We start from the raw sequence: 21,404 nt of genomic DNA on the forward strand, positions 1-21,404 counted from the left end.
GTGCGAAACACTTACCATTTGTTGTATTTCTCTAGGAAAATAACTTAACTATTATTTTTTCTAGCGTTCTCGGTGAAGATTGAAGTCTTTCCGTTTGTCACACATAATGTAACAGCTTTTTTGTGCTTAAACTCCTCGGGATTCTGGGAAAAACATAGAATAAAACACCTATATGTATTATCAATTGCATATAAAGGATGAATTTTACAACATAATACCCTGTAATGTCTTCTTCCATGCTTAAAAGACTTCAACAGCTCACGCACGCAATCTCACGAATATAATAATGAGGATTCCAAAATTAAACACGACAATTAAGTGAAGTGATCGTATCAGTGGATTTTGTAAATTCAACTTCCTTACTTACAAATAAAGCACCACATCTTTATGAGATCATCAATCATCAATTTGCAAGCAGAGTGAAGGAGTTAAGGTAGGAAAGATGGTAAAACTCATAAAAACCCACGCTTAGCGAATTTATTTCCTGAGGCATGGCAAAACCCCTTACAAACGACACGCTACTTTAGAGCGAAGCAAATCATTCGTAGTTTTGTGTCTCTTTCGCACACATACAACATTGCGTTTAATTTCGTCTCATTTTTTTATGGAAAGTTGATTTTACAGCAACGTAGCTGATGGCGATGGTGAAGGCAAACCTCAGTTGCGCCGAAGAAAACGGAAAGAAAAAGAAATAAAATACACCACTCACCCCTTCCACATTGCTCACCAACACCACTACACAACCAACAATTTCCTTCTCCCACCAAACGGATCATGGACGCTTACAAATAAAAGCACTAGTGGTCTCTTTCTAGCTAATGGAATCCTCTCTTGCATCGCTAGCATGCCCTTCCTACCGAGAAATGAGATTTTATGTGCATTTGTGTAGGCTTCAATGATCGAAGCATACAGTGGAGGGGAAAATTGTAGAACAATCCTCCACGTACATAAGCCATTTTCTACAGAGAGGGAGACTACATGGCTGACACGAGAAATAAAAAGAAAAACATATTTCCCCCTTCCACTAAACGATGCGGAGAGCACAAGCTCACGTTTTATGAAGCCTCTGGACAGAAAGAGATGCAATATTACCGAAAAAAAAAACCATCTGCTCTTATCGCAGCTCGAGTTCCGAATCATGTTCGGAATGAGGATGGTATTCGAACAATGGCTTGTTTTTTTGTTCCTCCCAGTCCATTAGCCACGCGGGCATGGAGGAAGAGTACTTGCAAGAACCACAAGAAGAAAACACCATTTCCAACCCTGGGGCGAATAGGGGTGGTGTTGTGTTGTATTGCTCACTTCTACCCCTTGGGATTTTAATCAGCGAAGCGGCGAAAGAGAGTGCGCAAGATGAAAAATGACTGTCGGGCGCGTCCGAGAGCGCTAATGGGACGGCTGGCAAAGCAACAGCAGAAGCAGTAAAAAAAGCAGTGTGGTTGCCTCTACTACTGCTCAGTACCAGCTCTGTATATGTCGCCGACTTTCTTCGCAAACGGCAAACACGACAAATGGAAGCTTAATTCACAACATAAGCATCTCATACCAGCGAGAAAAAGGGATTTATTTCATAGAAAACTCATTTCAAGAGGGTATTTTCATTCGGCATATCAGCAAGTAATGGAATTGTAGTTTAAAACTATAGTTAATGAAGCACAATACACGTACTGCTTGTTTTCGAGACATTTTGAATAAAATTATTTACAGAAAAGCGAAACGCAAACAAAGCGACTTGAAGGTGTGTTTTATTCATTTATTTGTTCATATTGTTTATTTTTGTAAGTAGCGTTTCAAGAAGCTAAAAATTCACATTCTTACTAAAAAACTGTTAAAACTGTGTAAGGAATTCGCCATGTATCGTTTATGAGTAAGCTTAAATGATAAATGTTCCGAAAATACAGTTCACATGTCACGGAACAACATTACCAGTACCGTACATCGTGAATTAATGTAATTCTTTAAAACATGTATCATGTTTGTACGATCAAAAAGGAACAATAATTGCATCATAGTGAATTAGAACGCAAGACAGAGAGCGTCAACGAGACAAAGAGAGCATCATACATTCATTCTGGTGCAGATTCAATGGAAAATTACATCGGATGGTAATTGTTTTGTATTGATTTCGTATCTTTTCTTCCATGCTCGAATGATTGGAAGTGAAAAACAAATAAGTTATTGAAGTTGACAAAAAACATTATTAAAACAAGGAGAGCTTAACTAAACAGTAACTTTGAAATAAATTACTGAAGTATTTTAACTTTTATGAACGTCTTACAACCCTTACAAGCGCAATTTTTCAAGCCGACGGATGTAAAACTCTGTGGGAAATTGTTTTCCCAATTAAACTCTATTGTCTTCTGCCAAATGAACAATACGACTTATCGTGCAAAAAATGTATGTTTATACATACTAATTGATATGCTGCATTTCAAAAACTGCAAATTAAATCTCTTGAACATTACCGAACCGGTACCACAGTGACCGAATCCGAAATATCGGAAAAAAGTTCCGTCGGCAGCAACGCTGCGAAAGTAACAGGAACCCAGATATAAAAGAGTAACTCCCGCCAGACGCACCGTTTGGTTTCAAACGCAAGCGAAAATCTTCAACACCGGAATGCGTGCGTGAGAGCAACGACGATGGAGAGTGCGAGAGAGAAAGGGTGAGAAAGAGAGGCGACAACGAAAAGGAAAACCTGTGAGTGGGAAAGCAAGCAAGCCATTCCGAACCACACGCAAAGCACAAGATGTGGACCGTTCCGAGTCGCCTACGGAATGGTCTCCCCCCTCAACAGCGAATGGTGGTTGGCAGGGAGAAATGGTAACAAGCCATCGCGCTACCCCTGGATCGAGCGTATCGGAGACGAATTATGGCGAAAAAGATGGCAGCACATTGTGGCTTGGATATTTCGACCAACGGCGAGAAAAGGTAACAGGAGCACAGGTATTCCTGCGCACTTCGAGGAAGCATACCAAATGTTGATTGGTAGCCAGTTTTTCATACTGGTGTGAGAGGAGATTTGGCTTGCAGCCATAGTTTCAGTGGATTCGCACGAACAACCCAATTTAAGAAAAACATCAAAGCAAACAGTGAAATAAACGAAGAACAATTCGAACTTACATATAGAGCAGATTGCGTGATAAATTCGTATTGTAACCCTCAAACTATTTTCTATACGACACCAAAAGCAATAATTTCTGTTGCTTTTACCCATTACCCATTTGTTTACAACGCCTGCTATACCCTCACGCACACATGCTTTCATTTTCCACGCGGCCGTGATACGCACACACGCTCACCTTTTCCGCAGCGGTCCAAATGACTGAACTGGTGCTGTCAGTGCAGCTGAAACATAAACTGACAGCATCAGTTCATAAACGTCAAACGTGTTGTTTAGGCGGTCTTGGGCGGACAGCACGGGTTTTTCGCGAGGGTGATAAGAAAAACCGCAAAAAAAACAGGCAAACAAAACAATCATCGCCGGACGGTGACTTTAAATTTAAGGTGTTTACCTTGCGATCTCCGTGGAGGTAGCTATATTTGATTGTGTGCCAAAAATACGTACCGTGCGGCGAATGATAACAGGGCGCGCAATAGATTGTGATGCGTTGTTTCGGCTTGATACAACTAATCAGTCCGCAAGCAACATTCAACGCAGAGGGTACCAGAGCAGCACAAGGGTGTAGGAGTTCATAGGATCAGCTGTGATAAATCATCTTCCGTCTACCAATCTGCGCCTTCCGGTAAGTTTTCTCGTGCGCATTTGCTACGGAGTGGTGTGTTGATGTACTCATTTGAATGTCTAGCGGGTGTGGTGCGAGAATTGCTTGAATCTGCCAAAAATGCGAATCGTAATTGTCCCACACAAATTCCACCGGGTGCGTGAAAGTGACCTTGAACATACGCGTCTCCGGTGAATGAAGAAGAAATTGTCAAAAATTCTTGAAGGGCACACACGCAGCAGCAAAACACTGTGCAAACTGTCAAAGCACGTCAAATACACGCAAAGCAATCCCTTTTCTCACGCACACCCCTGTACGGTCGTGTAACCCTTGGTTGCGATGGCATTGGCTTGAAGCAGCGACGAGTGCGTGCACAGTATGCTTTCTTTGCGCGTGTGTTTGTGTAAGAACAGGTCAAGCTATCGTTTTTACCGGCCGGGAGGCAAAACAGTGCAACGTTGCCAGATCGCAACCGCACGCACTTGTGTGCTGCGAATGGCTCGATTCAGGTTAAAGTTTAGCAATTAGACACCAATAACTTTGTCGGGAAAATTTAAATTAATCCAGTAGATTAATTTATTCACATTGGTGATGTGCTTGGCTTAATCGAAAATATTTAAAACATTCAATCGTACAAATGCAACCGTACGATGGGTAAAGAAGAGGGCATAGACCGTCGGCATAAGCGGAAAGTGACAATTATAGTATGAAAATTGAGATTTTTGAGTGTTTTATTTAATAATTTGGGTTACTTCTGCGCTGAGAGTGATGGAAATATATTTCTATAAAAGTTCTGTTAAATAAACATCGAAATTATTGTCTCTAACCAATCGAAACACTGAAATGATAATTTAAAAAAAAACATGAAGTATACGCTCCGTTGTGTGGTTTATAATACTCAACGTACTTCTAACCAATTATCATCAACTGTAGATTGATAAATGACACAATTTGGAATCCCGCTAACATCCCCTTCTCTCAAACCCTACATCCTTTCAATATTGGCCGTTTCACACCCATAGCAACCCCTTTTCTGTCTGAATTTTCCCAAAGCGGAAGGGTTCAATTTTTCGTCCATCCTTTCATCCTTTTTGGGCCAAATAATCAATGCCTCCAACACGGTCCCTTCCTGACGCTTTGAACGTACGTACGAACACGGCAACCAGCAACCATATGATCCCAATGCCTTGCGCTAACCTTGATCTACTTCCACCCATTGGCAATATTCGCGCACTCATCAGCGTGTCATGTGTGTATAACCCGCGTACGTACAACCCCGTCATCACTCGATATAAAAGCCATAGGCCAACAACCTACCACCACCGTGACCACGTCACGGCATTCCTCTCAAACCGCGTGTGTGTCATGAGCGCAGCAACACAGCATGGCATGAAAAATGCATCGTCAGATGCTAAAACCAACGGCGTGTTGAGAAGTATCCATTTTTGCTGCATAAATTGTACGTCTACAGTGCAACGGCAATGCATTTGAGTGCCAACGTGTTGGAGTTAGATCAGTAAAGTGCATGTGTAATGTGTTGTTAGACAACGGTAGATGTAATTCTATATTGCAATCGTACGCATTTGATTTGCTATTTATGCCCATTTGGACAAATGCACAAGACAATTGGAAAACAATCAACTAACACTTGGCAATAACTAATAATTTGAATGCGTTACATTAATATACTTGAGCTGACTTACCACAGGGAATTGGAACTCGATGGAGATCTTGATCGCGATCACACAAGATCAAGTGTCCAAGTTGTTCAACTGTTTCTTATTGATATCCTAGATGTCACCTTCAAAATCTGCAACGAAACGGAGTGTAAACAACAGATAATGAGTATGTTTAATCCTACATCAGTACATCTCAACACCACATTCATCAGATTAAGTCCGAACGCGTGCCTTCGTTCACATCATCCTGAGTTTGACATTAAGAACCAACAAATTAAAACACCGTTATGAAGTATGATTTTTATTATTTACGTTTCGAATAGTTTGACTAATATACCATTACTCATTGCAACAAAACACTTTGAGAAGCTTAGAATGTAAAAACCACCCATTAAAAACATGTCGAGACGGACAGCAACTGAGGCGGGAACACTTCAGTGACCTTCCACTTCTCTGGAGCAAGAAGGTTCTTGCTGTTCCGCGCTATGATGTATTTCCCAAACTTTCGGTCCACCCGAGACCGGACACTATGGCTCTTCGAGGTAGGGGGCGCTTAGAAGTGTTTCAGTAACGAATGCAAAACGTCCGCATGGTACCCACTACGCTAGCTTTCCTACTTTCTGCATCTATTTCGCTTCTCCCATCGGAAAAAAAGGTCATCGGTCTCAGTTCGACGGCACTAGCAGCAGGAACGCAAGGAATGTAATAGTTTAGATTCGTTCCGGGAAGGCTCAATTGTTTAGTTCGGTACCACGTGTTCCTCGTCCCTTTTGCTGCGTATCGTTCTGTCGCAAAATCGCCGGTGAAAGTGATAGTATGCTGAGGATTTTATCGAACAACAAGCAAAGAGATCAGTAACAATAGAATTAACGAATGTCAAAAGAAGAATGTAGAATTGTATGAATGTCCTTCAAGCATCCAGCATTATTGGGTTGTTTTCCACAGTTCCAAAGGAGTTAGCGACGATGACCTTTGGGCATCAGGCAGCCACACACCAGAGATCCGTTTGATCCGCACACATTTGGTAGAGAACTTCCAATTCCCAAATGGAAAGATGCCAAACGATAGAGTGTCCTCGAGAGAAACTGATATTTATTTACACATCTCGTACTGAACGAGCAATGGATGACAATGGGAAAGATCGATATATCGCGGCGAAAGATGGATAAGATTGGAAAGGATGTATTCCAGCACAGGAACATTGGTAATCCTAACAGTATTAAAACCACTCGAAGGACTGGTTCCTTCGAGACAACCGAAAGGACACCTTACTGTCATAAAATATCCACTAGCAGAAGATCAAGATAGTGATCCGAAGTGCTTATTTATAGCCTCGTTTTCTTCGGTGAGTATTTTCTCTTGTACGAGCTTTTCCATCCTTGCAATTACCACCAGTTGCTGCGCTCTCATGACGAAAGAGCTCCATTGCACAGCCGCAAAAAAGAAATTACTAAATAAAGCTATTGTGAAAAAAAGCAAGTGAGAGACCCAGACAGAAACCGACAGTATCCGACACCTGAGTCTTATTTTAAGCCGACGAAATGTTTCATTTTGTTAAAAAGCAGCAAGAAGAGCTTGTTTTTGCTTGATTGAGAATGTTTCTTCATCCTTTGCGCTTCGTCTTGCCATTTTTTTTTTATTTGAGGGAAGGTGGAAATTTCACCCGAGATGTGACATTCTTCGCTAGCTTCACGAAAATGGAAAGCAGAACTTCATCTCTCCAACTCCCCTGCTTATGATTGGGTGGCTTTCAGGATCGCTTCTACTTGCGTCTGGCTGCTTTGCGCCCCCTGGCGCTTGGGTGTGAATTTTAAATGTGCAATGAATTATGTGTTTCCGTGTAGTGCATTTTATTGTTGTGCTCTGCTCATCTGCCCCACCAAAATTCACACGCATTATGGAAAGTGAACGAATAAAGAGAAGCTATAAGAAAAAAAAGGATATCAACAGTACGGATGCCTTTTGGCTTGATCCGTAATGACTCTATAAATACGATTGCTAGAGCATTGGATAGTGTGAAGTGCCATGTACTAGCTACTGTTGCTCTCAAAACGACTGAATGCATGCTGGAAAAAGCTGTAATATTACTCTGCAAACTTAATAAAGTGTTTCTACAATCGCCGCCAAATTCTTAATAGTCTATACATACGGGGAATTGCTTTCGACACTCTTGTTGTAAGTGTGTTATAAAGCTTTCCATTTCTTGGAAAATATTTTATTCATTTCGTTAGTGCGGTAACGCTTGGATTAGACCCGTTCAGCATAATAAATCTCCTTCATGCTCTCGCTCCATTCAGATCCCCACAGTCCTTGTTCGTCGGCTTTGAGACATCTCTCGAGAGTTGGAGCATCAATGGGAGGAGCCGGATTTATTTACAAAACTTTATACATTCTCGTAAATCTGACGCTTGTTGTAGTAGCGGCGAAAGCGGGCGAATTACTGAAAACATACTATAAGCATGAAGAGGGGATTTTTTTACAATAAAAGTATGTCTCACTAACAAGTTTTGTTCCTGCTCGTGTACAGTTCTTACCAAACTGTGGACGTGCGTTGATAGCAGACTGTTTTTTTAAGTAATTTTCCGAGTACGAATTTGAGATACGCGAATCTTAAAATTTTGACAATTCGAGTTATTTTGTATGTGGAATTGAATTGCTTTAGGTCAAATTTCAAATTTTCCCAAAAATACGTTACATTTTAATATGTAAAACATTATTTTTGCTGAAATAATAATTCTGCTGCTTGCTGATTTTGCTGAAATAATAATTCCTTGTTGTGGAGTTCTTTGCATTTCTTGTACACATAAATTACTTATATTTTAACTTATTTTTCACCCTTGTTTGTAATTTTATTACATTGTTTAACCTATTATAGCTCTTTATCCGTTCTGATGTGAGTATTTATCTTGTTGAATAGTTTTTCAGAACAAAATTTTACAAACCTCTCAGCATTAGGTATTCGTTAGTTGTTTTATTTAAACTCACTAATGTGTACATATGTGGATATACAAACAAGATACTTTCACAACGCTTGCGAATAATCGAGGAACCCTGTGTTACGCACCTTTCAGTCTCATTCTGCCCTAGTCGTATTAAATAACTGTCAACAATAGGAAAAAAAAAACACACACACACATCCAAATCCACAGATCTACCATCCCAATGCCTCTATCCATTCTTTGGGACTAGACCCCATTTTTGTTGTGATACGGTAGTTCCTCTTTAATTCGGTCTGGAGTTTTGGTAATGCTTTTTTTTTCCTTGTTTCGTTGTTGCCCTCGCACATTTCTCTGCGCTGCGAAGTCGCAATGGAAGGAGCAGCTAGCAGCATCGGTCGCACTGTGTAATGTGTTAGAGCACCCGAACATCCCTAATTCGGTGAGACGCATAGCCAACGGTACAGTTTTTGCCACGGGAAAGAAACATCCAGATGTCTACCAATCTCCGTATCACGCGGTTTCGCGTTCCTGTGTTCTTTACACCTTCTTCCACGGGGAGCGCACCGAAGTGCTGTTGTGGGGCCCTCCTGGAATAAAGGATTCGGAGGGAATTTTTCGCTTTCCTTTTTTTTGCCGGGGGGCTTCAGCGAGAGAGAGAGAGAGAATCTGAAAAAGCTCCAGACCTCCGGCGAATGTACTACCTGTTCTTATAAAGATTTCTAACCTTTTTATAGGAAAAAAGGTCTCTGGTTTTGTTGTGCCAACTTTTGTGTGGAATAAAACGAAGGAGGAGTTCATGAAACATTCCACGCGTGCTTATGGAACATTTGGTTCCATCTTGTGGTCCAACAAAGAGAGTAAAATATGAAATATGATCAGAACAAAATGCTTAAAAAGACCTTGTGAAAGGAAAGCAATCTTAAACATAAATGAAACACTATGTAAAAGTTCTCCAAACCCCCTCTAGGGGACAATCGTTCGTAAAACAAATGCAGCTTTTTAAACTTCATTGAAACATTTCGTAACATAAACATAATAACATGAAACATATGTACAGTCGCAAGCGCGCGACTTTATAACATGGTCTACCAGAGTTCAAATCTCACATGATCTTTGGTACCACCGTCATAATAATAGCCTGTGCAGTATATTGTTTATTGTGGTATAAGGTTATTAAAATCCACCACCAAAGCCACCACCACTTCATGTCCCTGGCCCAGAGTCAAACATCGATCTCAACTGGGACTAGTCCAAAATCTCATCCGGACCAGTGCACCGTACGCAGGACTTGATTATCCGGAAACGGGTAAATAATACGGTTAAAAAGGCCAGAAATGATAGGCCTACTGAGCTTGTTGTGCCGATAAAAAAGAGGAAGATATTGAATATGGAGAAGACGATGTATATATCTTCTTTGTCCTAAATCGTTCTTAATCAGAATTTTCTGGTTTCCCATGGCATTATGGAAGTTGGGTAGTTAGTTCTAGAAGCGTCAGAAATCGATTCTGATTTGATACCCATGCTATAGTGTGAAGATTAACGCATGTTAACAACATCTGTTTCCATCCAGGGTTGCTTTATCGGCACTACTACCTCAAGAGATCTAGAGCTGTCATTTCTGGCCTTCTTTGATTTTATTTTTATCCATCGCTGGATAGTCAGTCCTGCGTAGTCCTCTAGAACTGGTCATATTATAATCTAATGCTATAGTGAATAAACTCAATCCCAACTAGAACACTGAGAGAACTCCGAATTCTAGACTGTATACCAGCATTATGCTGTACCATTTTCCAGAGGAACATTTCACTTCGGGATGGTAATAAGAGTAACAGTAACTAAATTATAAATAGCTCACCAAGGTTTTGATTATCCATAATTAATTTGAAATACCGATGCAGCATCAATAGTTAATCGGCAGTCGCTTATTGCACGCCTTCCCGTAGTGGCCTTGAAAGCACTTCAACGGATGAACTCTGTGAGCACATCATAACAATCGCCAGGATGGGGTGGTGTTGATGATTGCAATTAAAAGTTGTTCATCTGAAATCAGATTCAGTGATACACTCGTGTAAAGGATAGTAATTTATTAAAATCTTTTATGCTTCCTGATATATTTATCATAAGCATGGTGACAAATCGTACTACTGAACTGGTTTGGTGCCAACTTAAGATCAAAGTGAGTAGCCCAACCAAAGCGAAAGAGATGCTGGCACAACCTGAGTTGCTGGGGCAAACAACAGCAGCGGTCGCAGAGGTTATACAATCCGATGATGACGATAATTATTGTTATTACTATTACGACCGCTTTCTAACCACGTCCAGCATATACGCGACACCGGTGCCTCCCGGAGACCCACGTTCGTACCACCGGTAAGGTTCATAATATGCCATATCGGTGTGAAACCGGTTCATTTGCAAAAAACCGGGAAGCAGTGGGCACAAGCGCAGGCAAACTGCTGGAACTGCTGCTGCAGAGTTAGTGGTAGTTCCCGTCCCGTGGCACTACGAGAGATGGTTCGTAATTGCACTCGCGCTCCGACTCGGGTCGGACGGTTCTGTCTCGCCGTGCACGAGACGTTCTGTAGAACGGGCGTGAGAAGCGTAACATTGGCGGATTGCGGCAAGCGTGCGCGCCATGGTAACTGTCGCGTGAGGCTGACGTTTTCGCACTCGACGCCGGTCGGTGTAACGACCTTGACTGGCTTCAAACGTTGTACGGTTTCTCGCAGTTCATGAGACCGGTAACAGGCTATTACGGTATTTACCTTTCTACCGAAACGAATCACATACAACAATTTTGCATTCGTCTGCTTTTTAAACATTGCATATTTTTTGATGATCCTGTTCCGGGTGCTGTAACACTCCTTACACATCGGAGTGTTCAACTCAAGGAAAAATGTTCCTTTCTGACGTTCATATTTGAACGCTTTGGTACGATGATTTTTACGTTCTTCTAGGATAATTTATTTGCCAATCATGTCCTCTTCGTGAACCCGATATGAACTCACGCGGTTGTGTTGAGAACTATTTAACAAATTCCTCAGGATAGTAGCATGCGCTCGTTAACCATTTCTGTCTTTCCATGATTTATATTTACCCGAAGCTGTTAGTCTTTGGTGAACATTTAATGATACTTGAGATGAGATTAGATTAAGGTGTGATTAGACATTAGACATGTTGGCCAAGTCCAAATTCAATCTAACACTAATCGCGGGGGCCTTTAAAAATCTCGTAGATAAACTATTGCAATTTGTTTACTACAATTCTGATTAATGCAACACAATTTGGTCGAATAACATATCGAAGCTGGTCAGCAATATTGAGAGGAGAGTTAGCTCAATTTTAAACATCATCAACATAAGAAAAGAAACGAAGAAAGATCACCATGAAGCGGAAACGATCATGTTGGATCATTCGACTTGATCATGGCCACGTGGTTTCATTCATCAGCCAGAATCCATTCAACCTCTGTCAATCATCTTGCAAATGCACACATTCCACAAACACCGGTAGTCGACAAAATCAAAACGCATCAATCTGATCGTAGCAGCAGCTGATTTTGACAGGTTATTTCATCCCTTGTTCCATGGCCCACTCAGCGCGACATAGCCATTAGCATGTCAAATAGTCGCGTAGCTACCGCGTAGAAGCGTCAGGCAAGGATTGTTCAATCCTCGGCCAGTCATTAATCGCTGTGTGTACGCGCGAATGTGGTTGTGGACGCTACGTTTTCCCCTGGACGGTCAGACTTATTGCACTTTGCCATACTGGTAACGCTCGTATGCAGTTTGGAAGATGGCAGAGCAGGGAACCGATAATGACCTGTCATTAATCAAATTGTTGCCCAAAGGCACGCACAACTTCTGATGTGAGAAGCAAACTCTGTGCATCGTGTGTCGTCTCATCGTTCAATAGGATGAGTGGACCATCGAACAGAAGTTCTAACGAAGAGGACTACGGTTAGGAGCAATAAATTGTACATCAATTAAGCGTTTATATCCTTCATTCCATTTTATAAGAACTTATTTTAATTTTATAGAGTTCTTCATTAAGCAATAATTCTGATAGTCCTAGTCAATATATTTGGACTTGGATAGTAGAAGAGATCCCTTGGATTGTAGGAGAGAATAGTTAAGACTTCAACATGTGGCATGACATTAATTATCAAGCTGACATCTGACGACAGTTTTGGAAAGGTGGAAAGAAAAAGACACAAGCGCCATCCTGCCCTTTCTCACGAGCCACATTACACAGGGGATACCGTTGATTAAAGGTCCCACAAGACAGGACATACGTTCCTTTCCTGTTCCTTCAGTTCCTGATTCTAAGGCTTGTACCATCCGCGTTGCCCGTTTGTGTGTAAGATGCGAACGATAATTCGTTCTTAGAAGCTCAAACACCGAACCCAGACGGACTAGAATGCATGTGTGTGCGTGTTAATTTTAATCGAAAGGAAAGGAAAAGAGATACCGGAAAAGAGTGGTAAGAGGCGAAAAAAAACATCATGCGCCGGACGTTTGCCTTGCATTTCAGGGAAAAAGGTCCTTAGTTTTTGCTGAGACGAATGAAAACAGCAAAAACAGAGCGGGAACAGAGCAACCACAAGGGAATGAAACAGGCAACAAGAAAGATGAAAGTGACTTTTAATCGAAGGAAACGTAAAGATCAGATCCTCACACTGCCGCCAGGATATGCTTGTTTGATCTGGCTAAGTATTTCATGGTCTTATGTGCCTCAAAGGCCCGTACCCATTAACATATTGATGGTGTATTCCTCTTCTTTGTTCTATGTACGGGTTTGAATCATTAGATACGATCAATTACTACTGACGTCTACTTGAGAGAATTTTCACCGATGATGATCTTCTCCCAAGTGGTGTACCTTTATTGTTATGTTTTTTTATGGAAAATTTGTTGCTTGTTAAATAGTTTAACGTATTATTTATTATCATAATAAATCAACCCGTTAGCTAAAAAAAGAATGATTTCTTTTGGGAAGTTTGCCAAACCTATTGCAGAAAAACTCAATAATAAACTTACAGCTTAGCAGAAACGTAACAGAGTACAATTTCTACAATTTCTATTTCTATGTCCATTTAGCCGACTTCCAATACAAAAAAGGTACGGGAAATCATTAATCCAAACGGGTGTACGCTTTTTATACCAACCTTTCGTGCTTCTTTTCCGCACAGTCTTCAAGCGCAAACGAAACCGACGACGGTAGGGCAGCACCACAGACACGCACACGCACATAAAAACGCACTTTTTGTCGCTGTCGATCGGTGTGAGTGTGCCTGGGAGTCTGTCAAAAAACGCACTAACACTAACTAACTTTTTTGCCAACTATTGACGACGAGCGCTTTGCACAGTATAAAACTCTACACTGATGTGTTGGTAACTTCACGCACACTTTCGTACACCATAATATTACACTCACACACACTTTTCGGCGGCACAAATGGAATCACTGCGCGCGATGCGTTGGGGATGGGATGCGTTTCCATCGCAACACCACCAAACATCGATGTTGACGTTTTTCTCACTCACGTCAGCGTATTATTTCGGCATTTTCACGATACTTCATCATATTCATCTTTCGTAGGCTAAAGGTTTGGCTGCATTTCCTTTTGACGTCTAATCGGTGAATTCTTCAAGATTGGAATATTATTGCACGGTCTTTTCTTCCTTCGTCTTCTACTACAGTACAACTGTGAAACAATTACTTTGCTCACTGTATGTGTGCGCAGTTTTCTTCCTCTTACTCACTCAGTGGAACAACTCGAAAAGTTGCCCTCGATTTTCCGTTTCTTTTTCTGTTTGTTTAACATTCTGCTCGCATTCTGCATAATGAAGGGCCTATCGCCACGCGTTCACTTATCATTGTTTTTTCTGTAGTGATAACACACACACACAGGCATAGGCCACGAATAGATGACACTTCAGGGCACTGGTAAGGATTTTAATGACAACCGCGACCACACACTCTCTTATTCAAATCGCGACAAAGACGGTGTGTGTGTGTGTGCGTACACTTTCGGCCTTTTTCTCTATTCTCGTCTTGTTCTATGTACAAAAGATGCCCTTTTGTTATCAGTCGCTCCACTATCAACACCCGCGCACTACCGACCAATCCAATGTGGTGAAACACAAAACGGTATGTGTGGTCAGGTCTCGAGGCCAAGAAGAGAACTTCGTTTCGCATTAGTTGGTTGCTTTCTTTGACACTCCTCCACCACAGTTACACACCCGCGTGATACTTGTGTCGGGTGTGCGCACGCACCACTTCCCTTTCTCGGCTGCTGCTTGCACCTTTGCACGGGCAAAGCAAGCTGGCGCAAGAAGGCAGAAACCGCGCTCTTGGGAACACACCGGCGACGGACGAACGTATAATGATGGCGCGCGCGGACGTGCAGCTGTGGTGCCGCTGCGTAAAGAGGCGCTCGCAAAGGGAGATGCGTTACAGTGGCTACCGTGTACCGAGCGACGTTTGCGTTCATGTGTAAGTGCAAGCGGGATATTGTGCCGTGTGTTTACCTTTGCGAAAGAGAGTCCCCACTTTTATTCGTTACTCTCTCTCTCTCTCTCTCTGTTTCTCTCTTTCTCGTTCTCGATTGTGGTGTGTGAAAAGGTTTTTTCCTTCATGTATACTGGCCAGCACTTGCGCACTTTATGCTGTAGAAGGAACCGAAGGGGAGAGGGAAGGGCAGAAAGGGGACGAAATGGGCTTATTTTGCTGAAGATGCTTAATAAATTGTACCTTTTTTTGCTGTTCTTCCACACGTTCAATCTAATGAATGTCTGACGTTTTTTCCTAACAACCGCTAGCGCACAAGCAGCTGTTTCGCTCTAACATCAGTTATATCGCGCGTAACGCAAGTATAACGTTGTCTCGCTTACACCACAGTAACGATTTGACAACTGTGACAGATGGGACTGCTACGATCGAAACGATTGAACACACAGCAAAAAAAAGATATCCCACGAACGAACAAAAGTTTCAAACTGCATCCCTGCTCTATTTCTAGCGCCTATATGCTAATGGATGGACTAGAACTTCCCCTGGTAGAATAATCCCCGCTTTTGCTTACCTTGCGTTTTCTAGATTGTTATGCCGTTACCGGGCGTTACGTGCTGAGACAGCAGCTTCCGTTGTTGATTGGCATCGCTGAACCCCGGGAACTCCCGTGTTGCCGTGTTTCGGCGTGTATGCTACGGAGAACTGGCGAATTGGATGTTGACGAAATTGGTCGAATGCTTGGCACTGGCGCTTGCTCTTCTGCTTCTTGTCCGGAGCAGCAGCCACACGAGCGAGCAGGGTGCACGCGTTAGCGCTGTCGGATCTCTCGTTCTCACTGCCAGTGATCACCACTGCTCTACCCTTCGCTGCACGTACGTGAACGTGAACGAGGTGCTGTGAATGTGAGTGCGTTTGTGAAGCTTCTCTTCATCAGCCTGCTATAGCCAGGGACGCGTGAACGCTTGCGCACCAAACAAATCGTATTGGTCGTTTCGTACTACAACCGACAGTCGGGAAAAAACGCATTACCTGACGGTAGTTCGGTGTATCGTGCACACATTTTATTCTGACACAACACACTGACAAGAAAAGGAAGAAAAAATGAGAGGGAGAGCGAGAGAAGACAAGGAAGAAAATTGCTCAACATGTTTGCGAGAGTGAAACAAACCGAAGATACTGCAGCTATTTCGAAGGGCGTGGGCAAATGCCATGTCTCTCCCATGTAACAGGAATCCCCCACCATTTGTACTGAATTTGTGCGTAAAATGTAGGGGAAAAGTTTGCTATGTGCAGCATAATGATACAGCTGAAGGGAGACAGTAAGAGAATGAAATGATGGAGTTGGCTATCTCTGTCGCGCAGGCTTTATTGGTGCTTTTTTTGTTTGGCGAAACAACTGTGTGTGACTGAGTGTGTGGTTGTCCTACATGAAACAACCACACGTGTACAAGCAAACAAACGCGCGTTTTTACGATTATTTTGCAATGGAATGAGCAATGGGCGAAAAAAAAATATGTTAAACACTTACTTCATTATTCTTACGATTATAATTCCACCATTCTTCTCCCACGCAAATGGGACCGAGGTGTTAAAACAAAGCTACTGTATAATGAACAAAAGCAACATCGGACTGTTGGTTTCGAAGCAAATACAAAAAATAAAATATCACTTTTGCGATGGAGTCCTAAAGCCACCCCATTCGATAATCGGTTGTTCGTTTGTTCGCTTTTGTTCGCAGCGCGCCATTGCGCATTTGCTTCGCGAACAACATCCGAATGCCCCGACCCCGGCCGAGCACACACATTACAAGTCCATCCGTGGTGAGAGCGTTACTCGCTTTTTCGTCTGCTCGCTTGGTACTTGGGCGTACAAAAATGGCACATATGCGCAACTGCACCGACACGGGCACACACGATCTCGCGAACTGCTGCCACGTTTAACCGTCAAAAACACACGTACACGTGCAGCAAACGGGGTCAGCAATTTCGTGTTGCATGGAATCGGAACGAGCCACTAGGGGGGATTTTTGCTTCCTTTCTTCAGCTGTATATTTCGCACTTCTGGGCGACGTGTGGGCTTAAAAATACCACCCCGCTTACACCATTGTGTTTTGCTTGTTTCGCTTGTGCTGAGCGGTATTGCGCGTGCTGTGGGAGCGTTATTTTTAGCAACTCGTTGCTAGGTTTCCACAATTTTACCGTTTAAGAATAAGAGAAATGGTATGTCAACTAACGCATTGTACTACATAAAGCATTATCGATTGTGTTTGTAATGATACAATATTATAGAATTTTTAGAAAAAATTTCAAATATGCAATCTTCATTTCGAAGGCTTGAAAAGATGCAAGTATCTGCACGATCGAACATAACATTCATTTTTTAATGATGGTTAATGGCGAAATCCATTACAATTAGGAAAATATTCATTTATAATAGATGCAGAAGATCTCTTACCGTTTTAAACTTAACTTCTTAAACGCAGAGAATTTAATTTGGAAGCATAGCAATGTTTGCATCAATAGTGCAGTTCTAATCAGATCGTATAGAAACAAACATATTGAGGATCTTCTGTATTTTGAGGATCATCTTGTTTGCGGCCCGAAACCATTGCTCGACGTATCTTATTTGCTTACTGTTTTCATGTTTTTCTTCCTTTTTCTTCCATTCAAAAATGTTAATCTTCGCTTCACTATTGCTGTAAGTGGCCGTTCTCTCCTCTCCCGTGACGGTAAAACTGCGATGGCGCGAGCATTAACCATTTCCTGCTTTGGCAGCTTGTAAGCGTATGGCGCCATTTTTGCTTTACCAAACGTTCGAATAGCGTGCCGGGGGCCGTATAAATTGTTTTTTTTTATTTTACTTGTGGCGATTTTGAAAAATTGAGAGTTTTTTGTGTTCACATAAACAGGGAAGAAATTAGACTTCAAAAAAAAAATCAGTATTTTTTTAACCCTTTATACACAGGCAAAAATTTGTGGAGTAATGACACGAAGCATCATAATTGTGTTTTATTATCCTTCAGCAACACTTTTACGTTTTAAGGAAGTTTTTTCTTTTGTTAATGTATGTATAATCGCCTGATTGTCGAATCTGTATTTTATTACATTTAGTTTTACGTTAACTCACCTGTCTATTATTGTGAACACGTACGATAGTTCGGCTTACATTTTGAAACTGAAACATTTACAACTGATACCACAGAATTTTTGTCTTTCACATTTTTTAGATACCGAAGTTTAATTTTCAAATTTACAGTAATAATGATAAATAATCAAGTTTACTGGGCAGAAGTATGCTATAGTTTGATAAGCTGTAATTTGTATTATTTTGTTGTAATTTTTTCTGTACCATTTTTTCTGTTCACTGATCACTTCTGTTTGCACGTAGCCAAGCCAAAACTGTGGATGTTCCTTTTTTTAATATTCAATGTTTAATGTATTCTCTTTAGAACTATCCACTTACCTATGTGCTTGAACAATATTTGAATTTGAATTTTGGATTTAATTGCATTTAATAAAAACACATTTTACAGGTTTGCTCTTCGTAATTGATTGTAGTGGTCGGCAAAGTATGGTTTGCTGCGTTTGCAAGCTTGCTAAAATTTTACCCCAAATTTTGGCTACATTTCAACATTACGGCTTATTCATCTCGAATACAATTATAATTACAAGCTCGAATACATACTCGACTAAATTCTAGACATGGTGATCAATTTTTCCTGAGAGCAACGTGAACATATGTGAAGTACAATTGTAACATATTAATTCCAAAATTTTAATAAAGCAATACATCATCACTAACAATTTTAGTATAAAAATTGGCTCTTTAAAACATATACCGTGTCTATTTTTTAAAAATATTTGGTTCTTTGATGGTTTGGATCCTGGTAATCTAGTATTAAAATCATTATAAACATCACACCAGCATGATTTTGACAATCAGTCAATTTAGGGAGTGCCAATTAAGTTTTTACATAATGGGAAAGTAACTAATCACCTCTCGTGCTATACCAAATGATATAAACAAAAAAGTATCACAATATGCTTAAACCAGTCATTGAACAATTCAACCCGGAAGCGTTGCATATTTGAGCCCTATCAATATTGTATGACAACGATACATGTTTTCTTACGTTGCTGATGATAACAGAGACGTCTCAAATAATGAGGTACACCGAATGTCGTCTAATCACCTATTTGTTTTCATAAATCACATAGTGTTTGTTGTATAGTTTCGATTTTTACATAGTTCGAATATAACTCATGCTTAAACTACATTCTGAACATGCTACATGTTTATTACAACATGCTACAACTGCATGTTTAAATTCCGATGATGAACTTTTGCTTTAAATAAAATTTAATTTTTAAATAACATTTAAAAACATATTTTGAAATTTCTGGTCGTATTTACTACCTAGCCTAGATTGTCTAGTCTCAATTTTTGCTTCTTCAGCCTTAGTAAATTGTAATATTGCTTAATTCGCTTCTCATCGCCTCTCAACATTCATGTTTTATTACTACAGATAAAAATAAGAAAAAATATTTGGCTAATAAAAATGTTGTACAGTAACTGTAAGTATGTAACGTAATTGTATACTACTTAACACTTGACAAGTTTTCCGAGAGTAAACGAGAACTTTTTTTTAAATAAACATAATAACAAGTGTTTAACGGAAAAGCAGTGTTATCTAGTGCCTTGAGACGTGTTATGATCTTTGATGTTTTGGTTTAAGTCCTGATAAGGTCCAGCCTTTGCTGGTCTTGTTCTGACCGATAGTCCTCCTTACGGGAAGTTCCATATTTTCCCATGGAAATAATTAAATATTATTACCTATTTTAATAATTTGACAGTCTTGTCCAGCTTTATTAAAACAATTCTACTTGTTGAAACCATTTTGCTTTAAAGCTATAGCTATAGCGATAGCTTTATGCAGTTTCTCATATTTCGAACCAACATAAAGCAACGGATGTTGTTAAGCAATTTAACAGACATGTGTGTGCATTGTGCATGAAAACTTTTTGTAAATAAACTAAAAATAACCATTATATAAACTATAAACTATAAACTTCAAATAACCATTAGACCATGGTCTCGAGATGGAGGCCTCAGTCAGGTTTTTAATAGAATGCCGGCTAAATACAGCAATAATATTTTAAACCACGATGATTCAGTAATCAGTAGATCCTCGTTTACGCTTTACTGATTGAAGTAATGGCTCAGAGAACTCTTTCTGATCAATTTTTCATGTTGTAACACAACGGCCTCTTGCATTAGTATGCCTCAATCATCAACTAAGGTGTTTAGGCCTGGTTTTTGTTTTGTTTTGTCTGGATGTAGAAGCTGGGATTATATAGAACTCGTATATGAAAGGAATGAAAACAGATTGCAAGTTTGTAATTATTTTTTGTTGCATATTCATTAATTATTATTATTAATTAATTTAACATAAAACCCCATTGAGTTTCAAGCAAAAGAGCAGCTTCCAAAATCGAAACCCTTCTAACTGGAAGGATGCAATATTTCGCATCGGATCAATATGCTGGGCGCGAACGGGAAAAAAAGCTTCTAATTTAATGTTTTCGCATTCCTTAAAAGATGGTTGCTGCTTTTTGCGCGACTGGAGTGTTTATTGTGCTTGTTGCGTTATTCTTTCCTGCCATGCTCTTCCTTCCAACCTTCCTTTACCTTGTTCTTTCGTGTGGCTTAAAGCAAATGGAACCGGTTTTCGGTCACGGTCACGTTTCGGACTCCTGCGGCAAACTGGAATGAAACGTTCTGCAGGCCACACCGTTTTGTCGGTGCGTTAACAGAGAATAGCGATGTTCTTCGATTGCTGTACCTCGCGTTTTCTTCGTATTGTTTGTCTCGCGAATCATTTTTTTGAAGCACCAAAGCATGCTGTGACTTCGCCTGACCATTGAACGCTGTTTTTGTTCATTTTGATACGAATTATTTTAGCCCGATTGTATTCCCGATGATTAACGTACGATATCAAAACAGAAAGAGATCATTGGAAATATGTTGTTGTTAATGGAACAAACAAACAAAATTGTAGTAAAATTAAACTTTAAACTTCGTGCAGATTTGATTGTCAACCGTCTTCAGGTGTGTCTTCGGGTGCAATCTCACATTGCCCATCTTACGTCATATCAGTGCGCATGCGTGGTGGGAATATTCTTCCACGATAACGCTAAATGTGCAACATACCGACAGCATAATCAAATGCAAGGGTGACAGAATGAGAACGCAAACAGCACGATTCCATTTGAATGTTTGGAATGTGACAAAAAGCCAAAACAGGACCACAGCTTTTTGCGAACCGTTGGCTTATGTTTTACCAGGCCAATTGTGTAGTTGTGTGTGGTTGTTGTTTTTTCTTCTCTCATCATGATACATTTTGCTTTTTGGTGTTAATTTGTAATCAATTTGGTTTTGGGCATTTGTGCTCACCTTTATAAAAGTGCCACAAAACACTGAACAAGCTTGAGGAATGTTTTTGATTGTTTTTTGCTTTGACCGCTGTTACTTTTTTTAACTGTTCT

This window comes from Anopheles moucheti, chromosome 2 (assembly GCF_943734755.1).
Source record: "Anopheles moucheti chromosome 2, idAnoMoucSN_F20_07, whole genome shotgun sequence".
In the NCBI taxonomy this organism is placed as follows: Eukaryota; Metazoa; Arthropoda; class Insecta; order Diptera; family Culicidae; genus Anopheles; species Anopheles moucheti.